We start from the raw sequence: 13,728 nt of genomic DNA, 5'->3' as shown, positions 1-13,728 counted from the left end.
TAATGGGGCTTTGTAATGTTCTTTCCCTCTCTTATTTGTATATATCTTTTGATTTTAAAAAAAATACCCTCCTTGTTAGTTAAATGGTATAAAATTTTATTTAAATAGTCCTTGAGCCACTAAAAAAAAAAGTATACTAGGTCTAATTTCAATTCCACATTCTTCTTGATATTCAATTGAACTTTAAAAGGGTTTGTTTGGTTCATGGAAATGTAGAGATCAAAATTTCTACAAATCTCGGATTAGCCAGATCAAGAATTTTTAAAATTTAAAAATGACTTAAAAAAATTTAGTAGATTCGTTTGATTGAAGTGGAAGATGAATGAGAAGATCATTTTTCCTCCTTGTCCATCACCTGCTTCTTTACAAAAAAAAAATATGCATGTAATGAAAAAAAAAACAAAGTCAAACTGAGAAGGCACTTAAGTAATTCTCTTGACTTGTCAAATTCATCTTCACCTAAACCACAATGGGTGAAGTCATTGCCCCTCAAAATAGGAACAATTTTTTCTTTCGATCAAGATGAAGTTGATTAGAAATGGTGAATCAGCGCTCTCCAAGCTTTGAAGTCACAACCATACACTCTCCCGCTGAAATGCCTTCCACGACCACCTCCGATGAATCTCCTTCAGTATGCCTCGTATTCTCAACCCTATAGCTATTGATTTATATGCATGATGAGGTTTTCACATATTTATTTATTTTCAGAAGAAGATTTTGCATAGTTTTCATTTGTTTATTAACCTATTTTGTATAACTTTACAAGGGTTAAGTGTCAATTTTTCAAGCTTATGAGAAAATTGTAGCAAATTTTGAATCCCATTAATAGTGGTGGATTTAGCTAAAATATCACACTCCAGTCACTCCTAAAAAAAGTGTAATCCAAATATAATTTTACAATTTCAAATGTAACTTTAAGGAATCCTTCCCACTAGTCTTTTTTTCATGAAAATAATCTAATTGTACAACTTATCTCTTGTTTGTCATTCCTTTATCTTCTAGTGTCGTATAATATTTGGAAAAGCATCATAACATACACATAATACATCATATGGAATAATCAACTCATTTATTTTTATGATATACTAGTTTGTTCCACTAGTTCTAATTTGTTCTAGATGGGTGGACTGTACATGATAATGATCTATGTTCACATATACTTTCATGCAAGTCTATTTTAACAAAAAATTCCCACTTTTCTTCTTCATCAAAAGAAATTTCTAGAAAAAGATTCATTGACTCTATTTTAGTTTTCCTAATCCATAAATTTCCATTTTTTTATTAGATTTCTTATGTATATTCATTTTATGAGTCTAGCTACTATTAGGTCCAATTATGGGTATCTCTTGGAATCAATCCAACCATCACTTGAATGTTCTTTAGTGTCTTCTCTCTTTTTAGTGATACTAGAAGTATTCACCTTTAATTTATCTTTCTTCTTTAAATTATTTTTTTCAATTCCTCACTTTTTCTTTTGAACTATCATGTTTTACCTATGTAACTCTTTTTTTCTTGACATAAGATCTTTATCTTATGTAATTTCCTTGATATCAAATCATCTTATTAACATAAGATCTTACCTTGTGTAATTTCCTTGATACCAAATCAACTAGACCTTTATTCTTTGATAACTCATTTTTTGAGAGTGTTTGTAGCAATTCTTCTTGTTTACTTCTTATTAATTCTATATTAGGCTTGGATCTATTATAGCTAGTTTGAATCTTGTCCAAAGAAGTATGTGTAGTTCTCTACTTATCCACTAAAATATCTATATTAGGCTTGGATCTATTATAGCTAGTTTGAATCTTGCCCAAAGAAGTATGTGTAGTTCTCTACTTATCCACTATAAACATATTTTGATGTGTGCATGTACTTGTCTAAGAAGTATGTAGAACAACCATATGCATGCTATTCTTTTTAAAGCCAGTTGGGATTTTTATATAAATTTATGCTCAAGTTGCCTATATTTTCTTGGATCAAAAAAATCCATTGAGCTAACCAATTTTTTTGTGCTTGAGATTCTTTCACTTAGTACTAGTTTTTAAATGAAGTCTAGATTCACATCTTCTCCATAATTTGGAATCCTTATTAACACTTATTTTACTAATGCATAATTAGTAATTTCTTCTTTTTCACCTTCCAACTAGAATTGGAATTTTTCTTTTCTTTTCTCCTTTTGCTCAAGATAAGGCTTTCTCTATTCACAGCAACTATTTTAAGCATTTTGTGTATTGTTATGCCCTTTTTTCCTTTTTTCTTTTCATTATTTTATTGGTATTTATGAGTAAGAGTAAGAGAAATATTTAAGCTAACTTGTCTAGTTGATGGATGGTTTAAAATTGCTACTTAAACAAAGTGGTTATTAAATCTTGATAAAGATTAATAATAGGAGATTGCCTTCTAGAGAAATATTTGATGGGAAGGGAAGTCTTCCTCGAGATTAAAATCCACATGTAACTTGTTTCTTTTACTTGGTATATTAGCAAGTGTATGAGACATAGAAACACTTCTTATTGGCTCCTGTTTGGATATTCTTACTTGATTATTGGTAGGTTTTTCATTTGTAGTACTAACACAAAGTAGTCTTCTTTGAACACACTAAGTATTGGAGGCTAGAATGAGAAGGTACATCTATGCCTCTAAATCTTGGTTCCTTGTTATCTTTAAAAAGTCTTCCAATAATGGGGATGCCAAAATCAAATTCTTTATAATCTATGTCTATTTCATAAATAAATAGCTTATAAGTGATTGCTAAATAAGGTCATTATTGTAATCTATTTCTTCTTCTTTTCTTCATTTTGTTATTGTTGCAATCATTTTTTTCACATGTAATAAATTTTAGGGGGAAATTAGTATTTGCATAAATATTACCTACTTAAGAGACTTGCGACATTTTAAGACATTTTGTAAATGTTACTCATCCTTGACTTTAAAAGCTCGCTATTTTTTTCTTAGTATATATTTGTAAATTAAAATTTGAATATTTTTCAAAAATTATTTACATTAGACATTAAAAAAAAAAATATTCATTCCAGTCCAACCTTTGATGGTTGATGTGTCATCTCAACAACATTCTCCTTATGCTAATAGTCTACTAAAATGATCTCCCCTCTTTCTCCCCATAGTGATAGTGTTTCTAATGATAGCATTGTGTGAATTGTTGTTTGTTTGTGGTGAAATTTCTACTTACCCTTGATATGGATTACTAGCTATTCTACAATTGTGATATAAGTGATCTCTAATGGCTTTTACTATTGGTGGTTTGTTCTTGACTAGTGGTTTTCATTTTGTTGTGAAATTCCATATCAAACCGAGATTATTTTTAGTCCCTCCCTATATGTAGGCATGGAACTCATGTTTTCAGTTGTGTCTTTCAAATTAATTTTTATGATCAAAATTACTGAACTTATGATGTTTAAAAACATAATTATTTTTAAATTAATATTTAATCATTAATATTTCTTTTTGATTGGTTGATAATAAAAAATTAGAGATATTATTATTATTTTAATTCAAAAAATATGAAAAATAAAATATGTAGCATTTCCAGAAAGTTCCACAAATTCTTGGCAATTTGAGCAGAGACAATGCTACGAGGATGTTGAAGGAAGAGGAGTATGTGTCTAGAGGTAATGCAAATCTATAAAAAGATCAACAAGTTGGAGAATCTGAAGCCCTCGTTGCTCACTCTGCTTGTGGGCACTGGCTAAATAGCCGAATATTTGCACCGGCTAGCCAGTGCCAGTTGCATGGATATGTATGTGCATCCATGCCCTCCATAGCATCCTCCTGTCACCTGTACTCAGTCGCTAGTCACGTCAACGAGTTCTTTCTACCTCTGCTCCCGTACTAGCTGCAGAAACAAACCAAACCATCATTCTCTGTCAATCGAATTTATGAATTTCAACTGTTACATTTGCAATCAATGAATGCAGCGTGCAAGAGGATGGTTGGTGGCATACGAGTATATAGCAGGTGAGAGAAAATTTGGTAGTAAAACTGCTGACTTCAGATTCATCATCTCTAATGGGAAAAAAAAGTTAACCTTCCATGTTTAGAAACTTCAATGGTGATGTCTGCATCTAGAAGTGCAATCGACTTTCAAACAGAATAATCTGAAAGGGCGAACAGTAGGGGCTTGCTATGGGAGCACAATAGAGGCTTGAATAAACTTTGGAATAGTTTGTCTACTGAATGAATTTCTATATAGAAGAGTAAATCAGCTCTTTCTTCTTTGTATTTCCACGTATTTTGATTCCTAGGCTTCTTAGCGCATAGAAACAGCTAAGCTTTCAATCTTCTATTGCTGGCTATTCCTATGACAAAACCCATCTTTGCTGATTTTGTCTGCTGAATGAATGTATAGCTATCACATTTTAATTAGCCAATTTTGTCTACTGAATGAATGTCTGCTGGTTGTTGGCCATTGCTATGGATAAACCCACCTTTGCTGATTGCTATCACATTTTAATCAGCTCATTTTGTCTGCTGAATGAATGTCTATACAACAGAGTAAATTGCCTCTTTCTTCTTTGCATCTCCACATTTTCTTATTCGTAAGCTTCTCAGCGTGGAGAAACAGCTAAGCTGGGCCTTTCAATCTTCTATTGTTGGTTATTGCTATGACAAAACCCACCTTTGCAGGTCAAATATTTTAAAATTTTATTTAAGTTATTTCAGAAGTGATTATTTAGTTTTTTTATTAATATTTTATAATAAAAAATTATTATGACTTAATTTTTATGTCATACGTTTTTTAGTCAAATTAATTTTCAAAGTGGAGATATGCTGATTTTCGAAGTGGAGAATTGCTACCGTCAACCTAATTGATTTGCAAGTACCAATGTTTTTAAAATATATTTATCATGTATTTTGATTGTTATTATATATTTAGTAATTTTGACATATATATTGTTTCTTTTATATAAATTTGAATATATTATGTATTTGTTCTTAAATTTATTATTCATTTAAAATAAATAATTAATAAATAAATTTTGAACTTTTAATGTAGTCAAAATTTATATCTTTCCATAGTTTTTATTTAAATATTTTGAATTTTGAAATAAAATAAGATAATAAAAAATTTCTATACATTTTCATTATCTTAAAACAATTTTCAAAATCTAATGTAAAAAATGATATTGTATTTGTTGATCTATTCCCCATTATTGAGCAAAAATTTAAACTAATTCTACTAAACTTTTATTTTTAATTATATTAAAATCTTAATAGCATTTAAATATTAATTTAGAAAAATATATAATAATTAATAAATTAATTAATTAATTAATTAAGAGATTTTTTAAAATTTGTTAGAATTGAAATAATGAAAAGTAAGTATTGTGGTAGAACTAAAAAGGAAGAATATAAGTGGTTAGTGAAAAACTTCTTTAACTATTAAACTTAATAATATAGACACTTGGTTTTTAGATAATTGTAGTCATTTTTATTTTGCAAGTGAGATAGTATCCTTAAGGACTAAATTTTTAAGTCCTTTGAAAGTGAATTTCTCTTGAACATGGATGGCTAGTTATATAGCATGTTTATTAAATTTTAGAAAAATAAACTATTAATTTGATTTAATTGGATGATTAAAAAGGATTAATATATAGGAATATACAAAATGTTTGAATATAATTGAATCAATAATATTGTGATAGCAAAAACCACACCTTAATGTAGTTTATCATTTAATACGGGTCAAATTTTAATACATTTACATACTTATAGTTATATATGAGATAATTTATGCACTCAATCACTATTGGAGAAAATTTGTTGAGGTTATTAATTTAAGTGGTAGTAGGGGCTATATATGTTTGAGATAAATTTAAGTCCTAAATTTCAATGTTATGTGTATATTAATGATCAATGTTATTAGTTTTTATTTGCATGTTTATATTTCTAGTTTGGGTAGAACTAAGAGACATGCATGTCAAATTCTTACAAGATTACATACAAGAAAGTGTTAAAATAAATTAAACCACTAATCAATTTTATTTTCTAACATGTGTAGGTATCTTGAAGCCATTTGCAAGTCAAATGTGGTCAAACAAAATTGTTTCTTCATATTGGACACCATAATTCAAGTAAGTAGGTTTTTCTTCAATCTTTATATTGTATTTAGTTGAATATTGATATTAATTTTATAAAAAATATTATAATTTGATATTTAGATATTAATTTTTTTATCATGTTAAATTACAATCTCCCTACTTGAAGGAAAATGGTGACTTTATCTTTTCAACTATAGATTTTTAATTGTGTCTCTTCTTTTTATTCCACAAATATACAATGACAGTTATTCTTCTATCTACAAGCTAGGTTGACACCATTATAAACATTTATATCTTAGATTTACACCACCAACTCATAGTACTCAGTCACATAACATCTTTAGACACAAACATGTCTTAGGTTCATCATCACACCATCTTCATATGCATCCATTATACATCAAGTCTTAGGTTTCACTTAAATCTAGATAGGTCTGTATTTCCTATAGATTGTAAAGATTGCTCCTGCAAAACAAATTCCACATCAGCAATCTCCATAAAATGCAAAAAATTCAATGAGAGTCAAAGTCTTTTGAATATTGACTAGTCAACATTAGTTGATTAACTATCATTAACTTTAACAAAATGATACATATACATATATCCTCATTTTAAAAAGAACCATAATTTTGTATCAGATTACCAATACCAAATACCATATAGTCGATACTAGATTGTCTAACCATGACAACCAAGTTGAAATGAGCTCCAGAACTCGTCTAAGAACACAAGGGTGAGAATGTTGTAAGAGTGCTTTATCACCCTTCCACGAAGCTGTTAAGCTTCCCTGGAATCTTTCCTGACATGAAAGATACCCAGCCCAACAACAAGGCAATTTAAACTAGTAAAAATTAGAAGAGTAATGGAATTTTGTAGTAACAAAAAATCATATTCTAAAATTAATATACTACACAAACATTCCCAATAACCACATACTTAGATCAATATCCATCTTATCATAATTAAAAGAACTTATCCTTATTTCCAATTCACATCATACCATCATATATGCATGTGAAACATGTAAAATAAGAATCATGAGCAATCCATAATATGACATCCACAACAAGCCATGTGAAATCATTTTAACATCATAAAACAATTTTATCAAACTATCATCTTCATCATCAAACCTTGTAAAAGCATGATTTTTTTGACATTCTCTACATATAAAGGAAGGTAAACATCCACTTGGTTAACAAACATGTCAATTTCCTAATACTTCCTCTATTTATTCATATAGGTTGATAAGTCATTTGCTTCAAGAACTCTAATTATCGAAAAAATAGTAATGATAAAATACTCACTCTTCTAGGCTAATGGTAACTTCTCTATTAAATATATAGCATGTACACTATTTCAAACCATTCCTTATCCCTACTCAGGATCAATAGAGACCTCACTAAACTAAACAATTAGATTGCAAATCCAATATTGAATAAATACATATTCCAAATTATGAGGAATCTTGATCAGAAGTGTCTTATACAGTAATTGATTGATAGAAAGTATCTTATCCACTATTATTGTCAATTCTATAAGAGAACATTAAGGAAAAAGAATACATCACCTTATATAAAACTTCACAATTTTCCCATTTACTGATAATTTTTATCAAAAAAATACACATGTTTGAAAGTTAAGTAGCTTGAAAAGAGCAAAAAGTCTTGGGTGCACTCATAAATTCAAGAAAAACACCAACACAAGAATGCTCAAGCCAAGTCAAGGAAAATTTACTAATCATCAGCAAGAATATCATTCCCTTTCACATGCAATTTTGTGTTGAAACAAAAACATGGAATCATTAGTTTGTACAAGCAAAAGGAAAGGAAATATTTGCTAAAAAAATGGTTTGGTCACACAAAACGTCCACTAAATGAACATTAAGAGCATGTATTTAGTCATGACATAATGACTACTATTTATGGTTCTATTTTATTTTGGCACTCAACAAGGAAGAAATGTTCCAAGGATTATCACTATAAAACATACATAGAGTAATAATGTTTCTCAAGAATTAAAGAAGAATTTTCCATTTCAGCATGAACCCGAACTCCAACACTTATACCACAACAATTTGGATTTAGAAAGGTATGCAACTATATAATGTCTAAATACACACATGGTTAGAACACCATTTTGAGGTCACCACAACCCCCTTTTCTCTATAATTTCTTTATCAAAAGGATTCTTTTTGGAGTTAAAAAAGATTAATAGTTGTTCAAGAAGGGCAATCTCAGGTTCTAACCTCATCACTACATCCTGATAATCGAGGCTTAACCCCAAGATATCATCACCCATTCACTGAACCAAATGGAATAGTTCTATGGGTCAGTATGGCTAACACAGATGCAAATTGGAAATAACGAGTCCTGGCTAGAGTGCTAGGAAGAAAGCTACACACCTTTCTATTAACCCTACTTTCACCTTTTCCAAGAAAAAGAAAAAGACTATAGACAATACACTATTATTTCTAATCACTGCCAATAAGGAAATAATTTCAAATCTCTTAATGTCTAATACCAACAAGCTGCTGACAGATGTCCAAATCTTAAGAATTTTTCTATCATTCATTCTTATAATTAACGAATTCAATAAAATACATTCCTTTTTGTGCTTTAGTTAAGATGAACAATACCAAATCATGTACCATACAAAAATATTGCAAAGCTTCCATAAACTAAAGGAACTTGTGATTCGAAACAACTCAATGCCCTTGCCTCCCAACTCCACTTCTTTCTTCTGAGACCCCAATCTCTAGCCACTACTTGCTACATAATTTATCCCCATTACCACTTCCTAATTATGCATGGTTAAGTATAATTTCGTATTTGATAACGGTTCTTCCCACTATCACAATAGTTTTTTTTTTTTTTTTTTTTTTTTTTAAATTTGAAGTCAAATTACACATGGAAAAAGATTACCTATTTAATTGGTACAAAAGGAAATAGGTTGTGACATAGATTCATACCTACCTTGATCAAATCTTCAAAAACATTAATATTCTACATTCATATTGTTGTCATCCTTTGTTTTTCCATTTCATCATAAATATTTATCTCTTATATTGAGGACACTATCATAATATCCAAATTGTGATAAAACATCTTTATAGACATCCATTTCTTAGATTGGATAGTTACATACACCATCATAACATCCGCATACATATCCAACATCAAATATAGACTATCTTCATAAATATCTATTTTAAATTAAGTCTTCATTAACTTAACTCAAGATATTGGTTCGATCACTATCCATTTTGTTATCATCTTTTGATCTTGTCATTTTTTTTATAAGTCTTGATAGGTTTAGAAAACCATTGTAGTATATGCCATTATATTTTACAAATCATATTAGCTTTAGAATTTTCTAAATTCCATGAAGAATTAAACATGTAGTTAATTTTTTGAAGTATGTCTAACATATGTATTAACTTCACTGAGTGGGCCCATATCTAGAACGATTTATTTTTTATACATGATATGCTTAACAATGGTGTTTATATGATTTTGATAAATGTAAAAATATATTTTTGTGGATATCAATATATAGATATAATGACATCTCTATAGAACTTTTTATGTATTTAAATAACATATCTAGGCCCTCTAACAATATTCATATTATTCAGGATGGGTAGAAAGAATAAATGGGAATCACTTATCAAGCTAGATGTGCAAGACATCCCTAATCAAGGAAATCATTTTTCAAGTTATGAACTTGAATGGACACCTATTGGCAATGATAATAACCACCAAATAGACTTGTGTGCTACTATCCCTCTTGAAAGACTCCCTCACTTTGTGAAAGGTGAAGGTTTATTAGGTGACACAGAAATAACTTTTATACGAAAAAACATGAGGAGCATATTATAGAAGAACCTTCTGACCACGCCACAAAGATGTATTCAAGGTTTGTCTAGTTTTGATAAATAAATTATGCCACCTTTTTTTTTGTAATACCAATTAATATATATTTGTGTACATGTATAAATAGTTATCATTGTGCATTTGGGCCTCAAGATGATAGAAATATAGATGAAAACAAGAATGTGAAAAAGAAAAGGGTTCAAAATTTTGTTCAAAAAAGAGGTTGCCAAGCCCACTTTCTTGTTAGAGTTATGTATGGTAGACAAGATGTTGCTATCATTACATATAATGAGTATATCCATCAAGATGTTAGTGGTGAATTTTGTCATGGAAAGAATGACCCATCTGATGATCCAAGGTGTACTTTTGCACCAAGGTTGTCAAATGAGTGCAAATCATACATAGAATCCCTATTACTTATGGGAGTGGGGATTAATACCATATGTGAACAACGCTACTTAGATTTTGGTTTGAAAGAGTTGATGAATAAGAGAGACACATGTTTGTTGAAAAAAGATGTGTTAAATGCATGGAAAAGATTGCATTCACAACATTCACAGAAAAATGAAGATGATTCAAAAAGTGTATGTTTGTGGCATGTGGAGGAGAAAGACAACTTCTATTATAAAACACCAAACAATGCAAAAAATATTCCATTTATTATAGGCATTCAGACACCATGGATGCGAGAAATGATGGTGAAACATTCACACAACTCAATCATTGCAATGGACTCTACATTCTCAACAAAAAAGTATTGTGTAAGTAGAACAATGTTAATTTTATTTATGGACCTTAATTCAATTTTTTGTCTAATTTATTCTAAAAATAACAATGTATCACTAATTTATGTATATGCAGTATGAGTTGTATACATTGTTTGTATTTGATGAACAAGAAGACGGCATACCTGTTGCATGGGCTATATCCTCAAGAAACAAAATTGAGGATATATGTGAATGGCTAATGGAGGTTTACAAAAGAGGGAAAGCGTATAAAGAAGATTGGCATGTTAATGCATTCATGATAGATGATGCCACTGCTGAGATTGAAGCAATCAAGTTTATCAATCTTACTTTATATTTTCAATAGTGTAATGGTTTTCTATTTCATTTACAAAAAAAAAAAATTCTTTCTTTTGAATAATAATTATTTTTTCATTTAACATTCGCTTTTGTGAGAATGCACTTCTTATTATTGGATCTTATAATTTAAATTGCAGATCAACCTTTAATTGTCAAGTACTTTTATGTACCTGGCATGTACATAGAGCATGGTTAAAGAATGTGTACAGGTAAGTCAAGATTCGATTAAAGCATAGGAAATATCATATTCTTAAACATTATATCCTAATATAATTATTGTAATCCAAGTTTGTGAGTAACAGGGATGTTGGAACAAAAATATTTGAAAGATTGGGTGAAATAATGTATGGAATGAGTGACAATGTAGACATCGTCACTCATTTGATTAACAATTTCATGGAGGAGTTTAAAGAAGAGAAGAAGTTTATTGAGTATTTTCAGAAAACTTGGTGTCAAAATCAGAGACGCATTGGTAAGTCAATCAAAATATCATTATGTTTTATTTTCATTTACATCTTTTATAACTTGTTTATAGTGTAATCTATCTTTTTTTTTGTGTAGAGATGTGGGCAAAACATTTTCGAAGTTTCTCTCATGCAAACCAAGAAACCAATGCAGCTATAGAGTCATACCATTTTCACATTAAGAGTCATTATTTAAGTGATCTTTCCAAGAAATGTACAAGGAGAATGGATTGGCTAATTCATACACTTCTCCATAGAGTAGAACCATACTATAAAAATAAAAGATATCTTCAGTTATCTGGGTTCTTGACTAACTTCAAAAAGGAAAGATATTATACAACTGCTTTAGAGAGATCAAAAGCAATAGCTGATACAGATTGTTATGCCCATCATCTTCTTCCTAATTCATATAAAGTAAGAAGCCAAATTGATCCAACAAAATGGTACCTCATTAGAAAATTTGGATCAGATTTAAATGTTTGTGATTGTCAGTGGGCAAAACGAGGAAATATGTGCAAACATGTGTTGAAAGTTTTAAATCTCTTAAAAAGAGACAACATAGTCCAACAAGATCAAGTTGGTGGTAAGTTTCATTTGTGATTTAATTTTATTAGTTATTTCTAATGTTTTCTTTTTCCAAACCAACTAAATTTAATTTATTAAATTGCAGATGATGTTACTACATTAGTTGGTGCAAGTGATGAAGTTAGAGGGGGTGCTTGTCATGAAAATGGTATCACTAGTAATGTTAATATTCTTACAATTAAGTATTAAATAGTTTTATGTTTCTAAATATTAACTAATTATTATTTCAATTGTAGATGGTTGCACACATCTAGAGGATCAAGATGTGCCCGGGGTTGTCATTGCCAAAGTTCAAAGCACTGGTAATTTTCAAAACCATCATTTTATAATGAAGCATTAGAATTTTAATAATATTTTAAAACTTGGTCATTATTATTTTTTTCATAGATTGTTAAAAATCATATAATACTTCCAATGATGACTTTCTATATTTAGTTGACTAAATTAATTTAATTTAATTAGAGATGATATTACTAGATTGGTTGATGAAAGTGATGAGGTTAGAGAAAGCTCTTGTCATGAAAATAGTACCATTGGTAATGTCAATATCCTTACAACCAATAATTTAATTATGTTATGTTTCAAAAAATTAACTAATTATTATTTCAATTATAGATGGTTGCATGCATCCAGAAGATCAAGATGTGCTTGGGGATGTCATTACCGAAGGTCAAAGTAGAGGTAAATTTAAAAACTATCACTTTATAACGAAGAAGTAGAATCTTTAAACTAATTTTTAACTTAGTCATTTTTATTTCTATTACAGATGGTTGGAAATCATCTAATACTTCCAAAAATGAATTTCTAGATTCAGTTGACTACATAACTTCATTGCTTCAAAATTTACCAGCTAGAGAAGATGAACAAATAATGTTTAGTCAATGTGTTGGGAGATTTAAAAAAGAAATGTATGCAACTTTTTCTTCATCTTCCAAATTCAAAACAATTCCTGGCTCAGAAAAAACATCTATGAGATGAATAGTACCATGGTTTAGTCCAAGTAAAATGTGCAAACGTGATTTTACTCATCAAAAGCATAATGCCATAACTCAAAAACCAAATGAAAGAGCCAAGTAACACGAAGCTTTTCAATTCCCCTCTACAAGATCTAGAAAGAAAAAGAAAAAGAAGGTCATTAATCGATCAGGCATAACAATACAACATGAAAGAGATGTTATCATACAGAAAGGTAAGTACATTTATTCAAAAGTATTTTAGTAATTTATATAACAACAAATATTTTCTATATATGATAAACATGTCATTTGTAGGTTTGAACTACCAAGAAAGCATTTGCCGACGTCAATTACCTTTTTCCATCGATTTGAACCAAATGATTACAGGTGAAATAAAAGTTATAGATGGTAATTATCTTAAATGATTATTATATTTCTTGGAAACTAACTAAATTAATTTTAATAAATTATAGATGATGTTGCTCCATTGGTTGATGAAAATGATGAAATTAGAGCGAGTTTTTGTCATGAAAATGCAATCCAAGCTAGAAATGGTAATGACTTTAAACAAAATCACAATTTAATTAAGTTTTGATTCTTTTTCTTCTATATTTATTTTATATGATTTGATGTATTAAATATGCAATATTGTTGTAGTGCTAGATGGTGGACAAAATACTCAAGAAGATTTCTTACCCAAGACA

The 13,728-nt window shown here is 29.3% G+C and overlaps 1 long non-coding RNA gene across 1 annotated transcript; it reads left to right on the top strand.

The window, feature by feature from the left end:
* The first annotated feature begins 13,337 nt into the window (after positions 1–13,337).
* LOC149575697 (uncharacterized) lies at positions 13,338–13,728 on the top strand. The gene is made up of 3 exons (XR_016359705.1): positions 13,338–13,411; positions 13,498–13,578; positions 13,682–13,728. It is a non-coding gene; the product is annotated as an uncharacterized LOC149575697 (long non-coding RNA).

The sequence above is a fragment of the Cupressus sempervirens genome, chromosome 2 (assembly GCF_028749045.1).
Source record: "Cupressus sempervirens isolate cs-2001-9-10 chromosome 2, ASM2874904v1, whole genome shotgun sequence".
Taxonomy (NCBI): domain Eukaryota; kingdom Viridiplantae; phylum Streptophyta; class Pinopsida; order Cupressales; family Cupressaceae; genus Cupressus; species Cupressus sempervirens.
The sequence above is the reverse complement of the archived record's forward strand: the minus strand, read 5'-3'. Positions and strand labels throughout refer to the sequence as shown.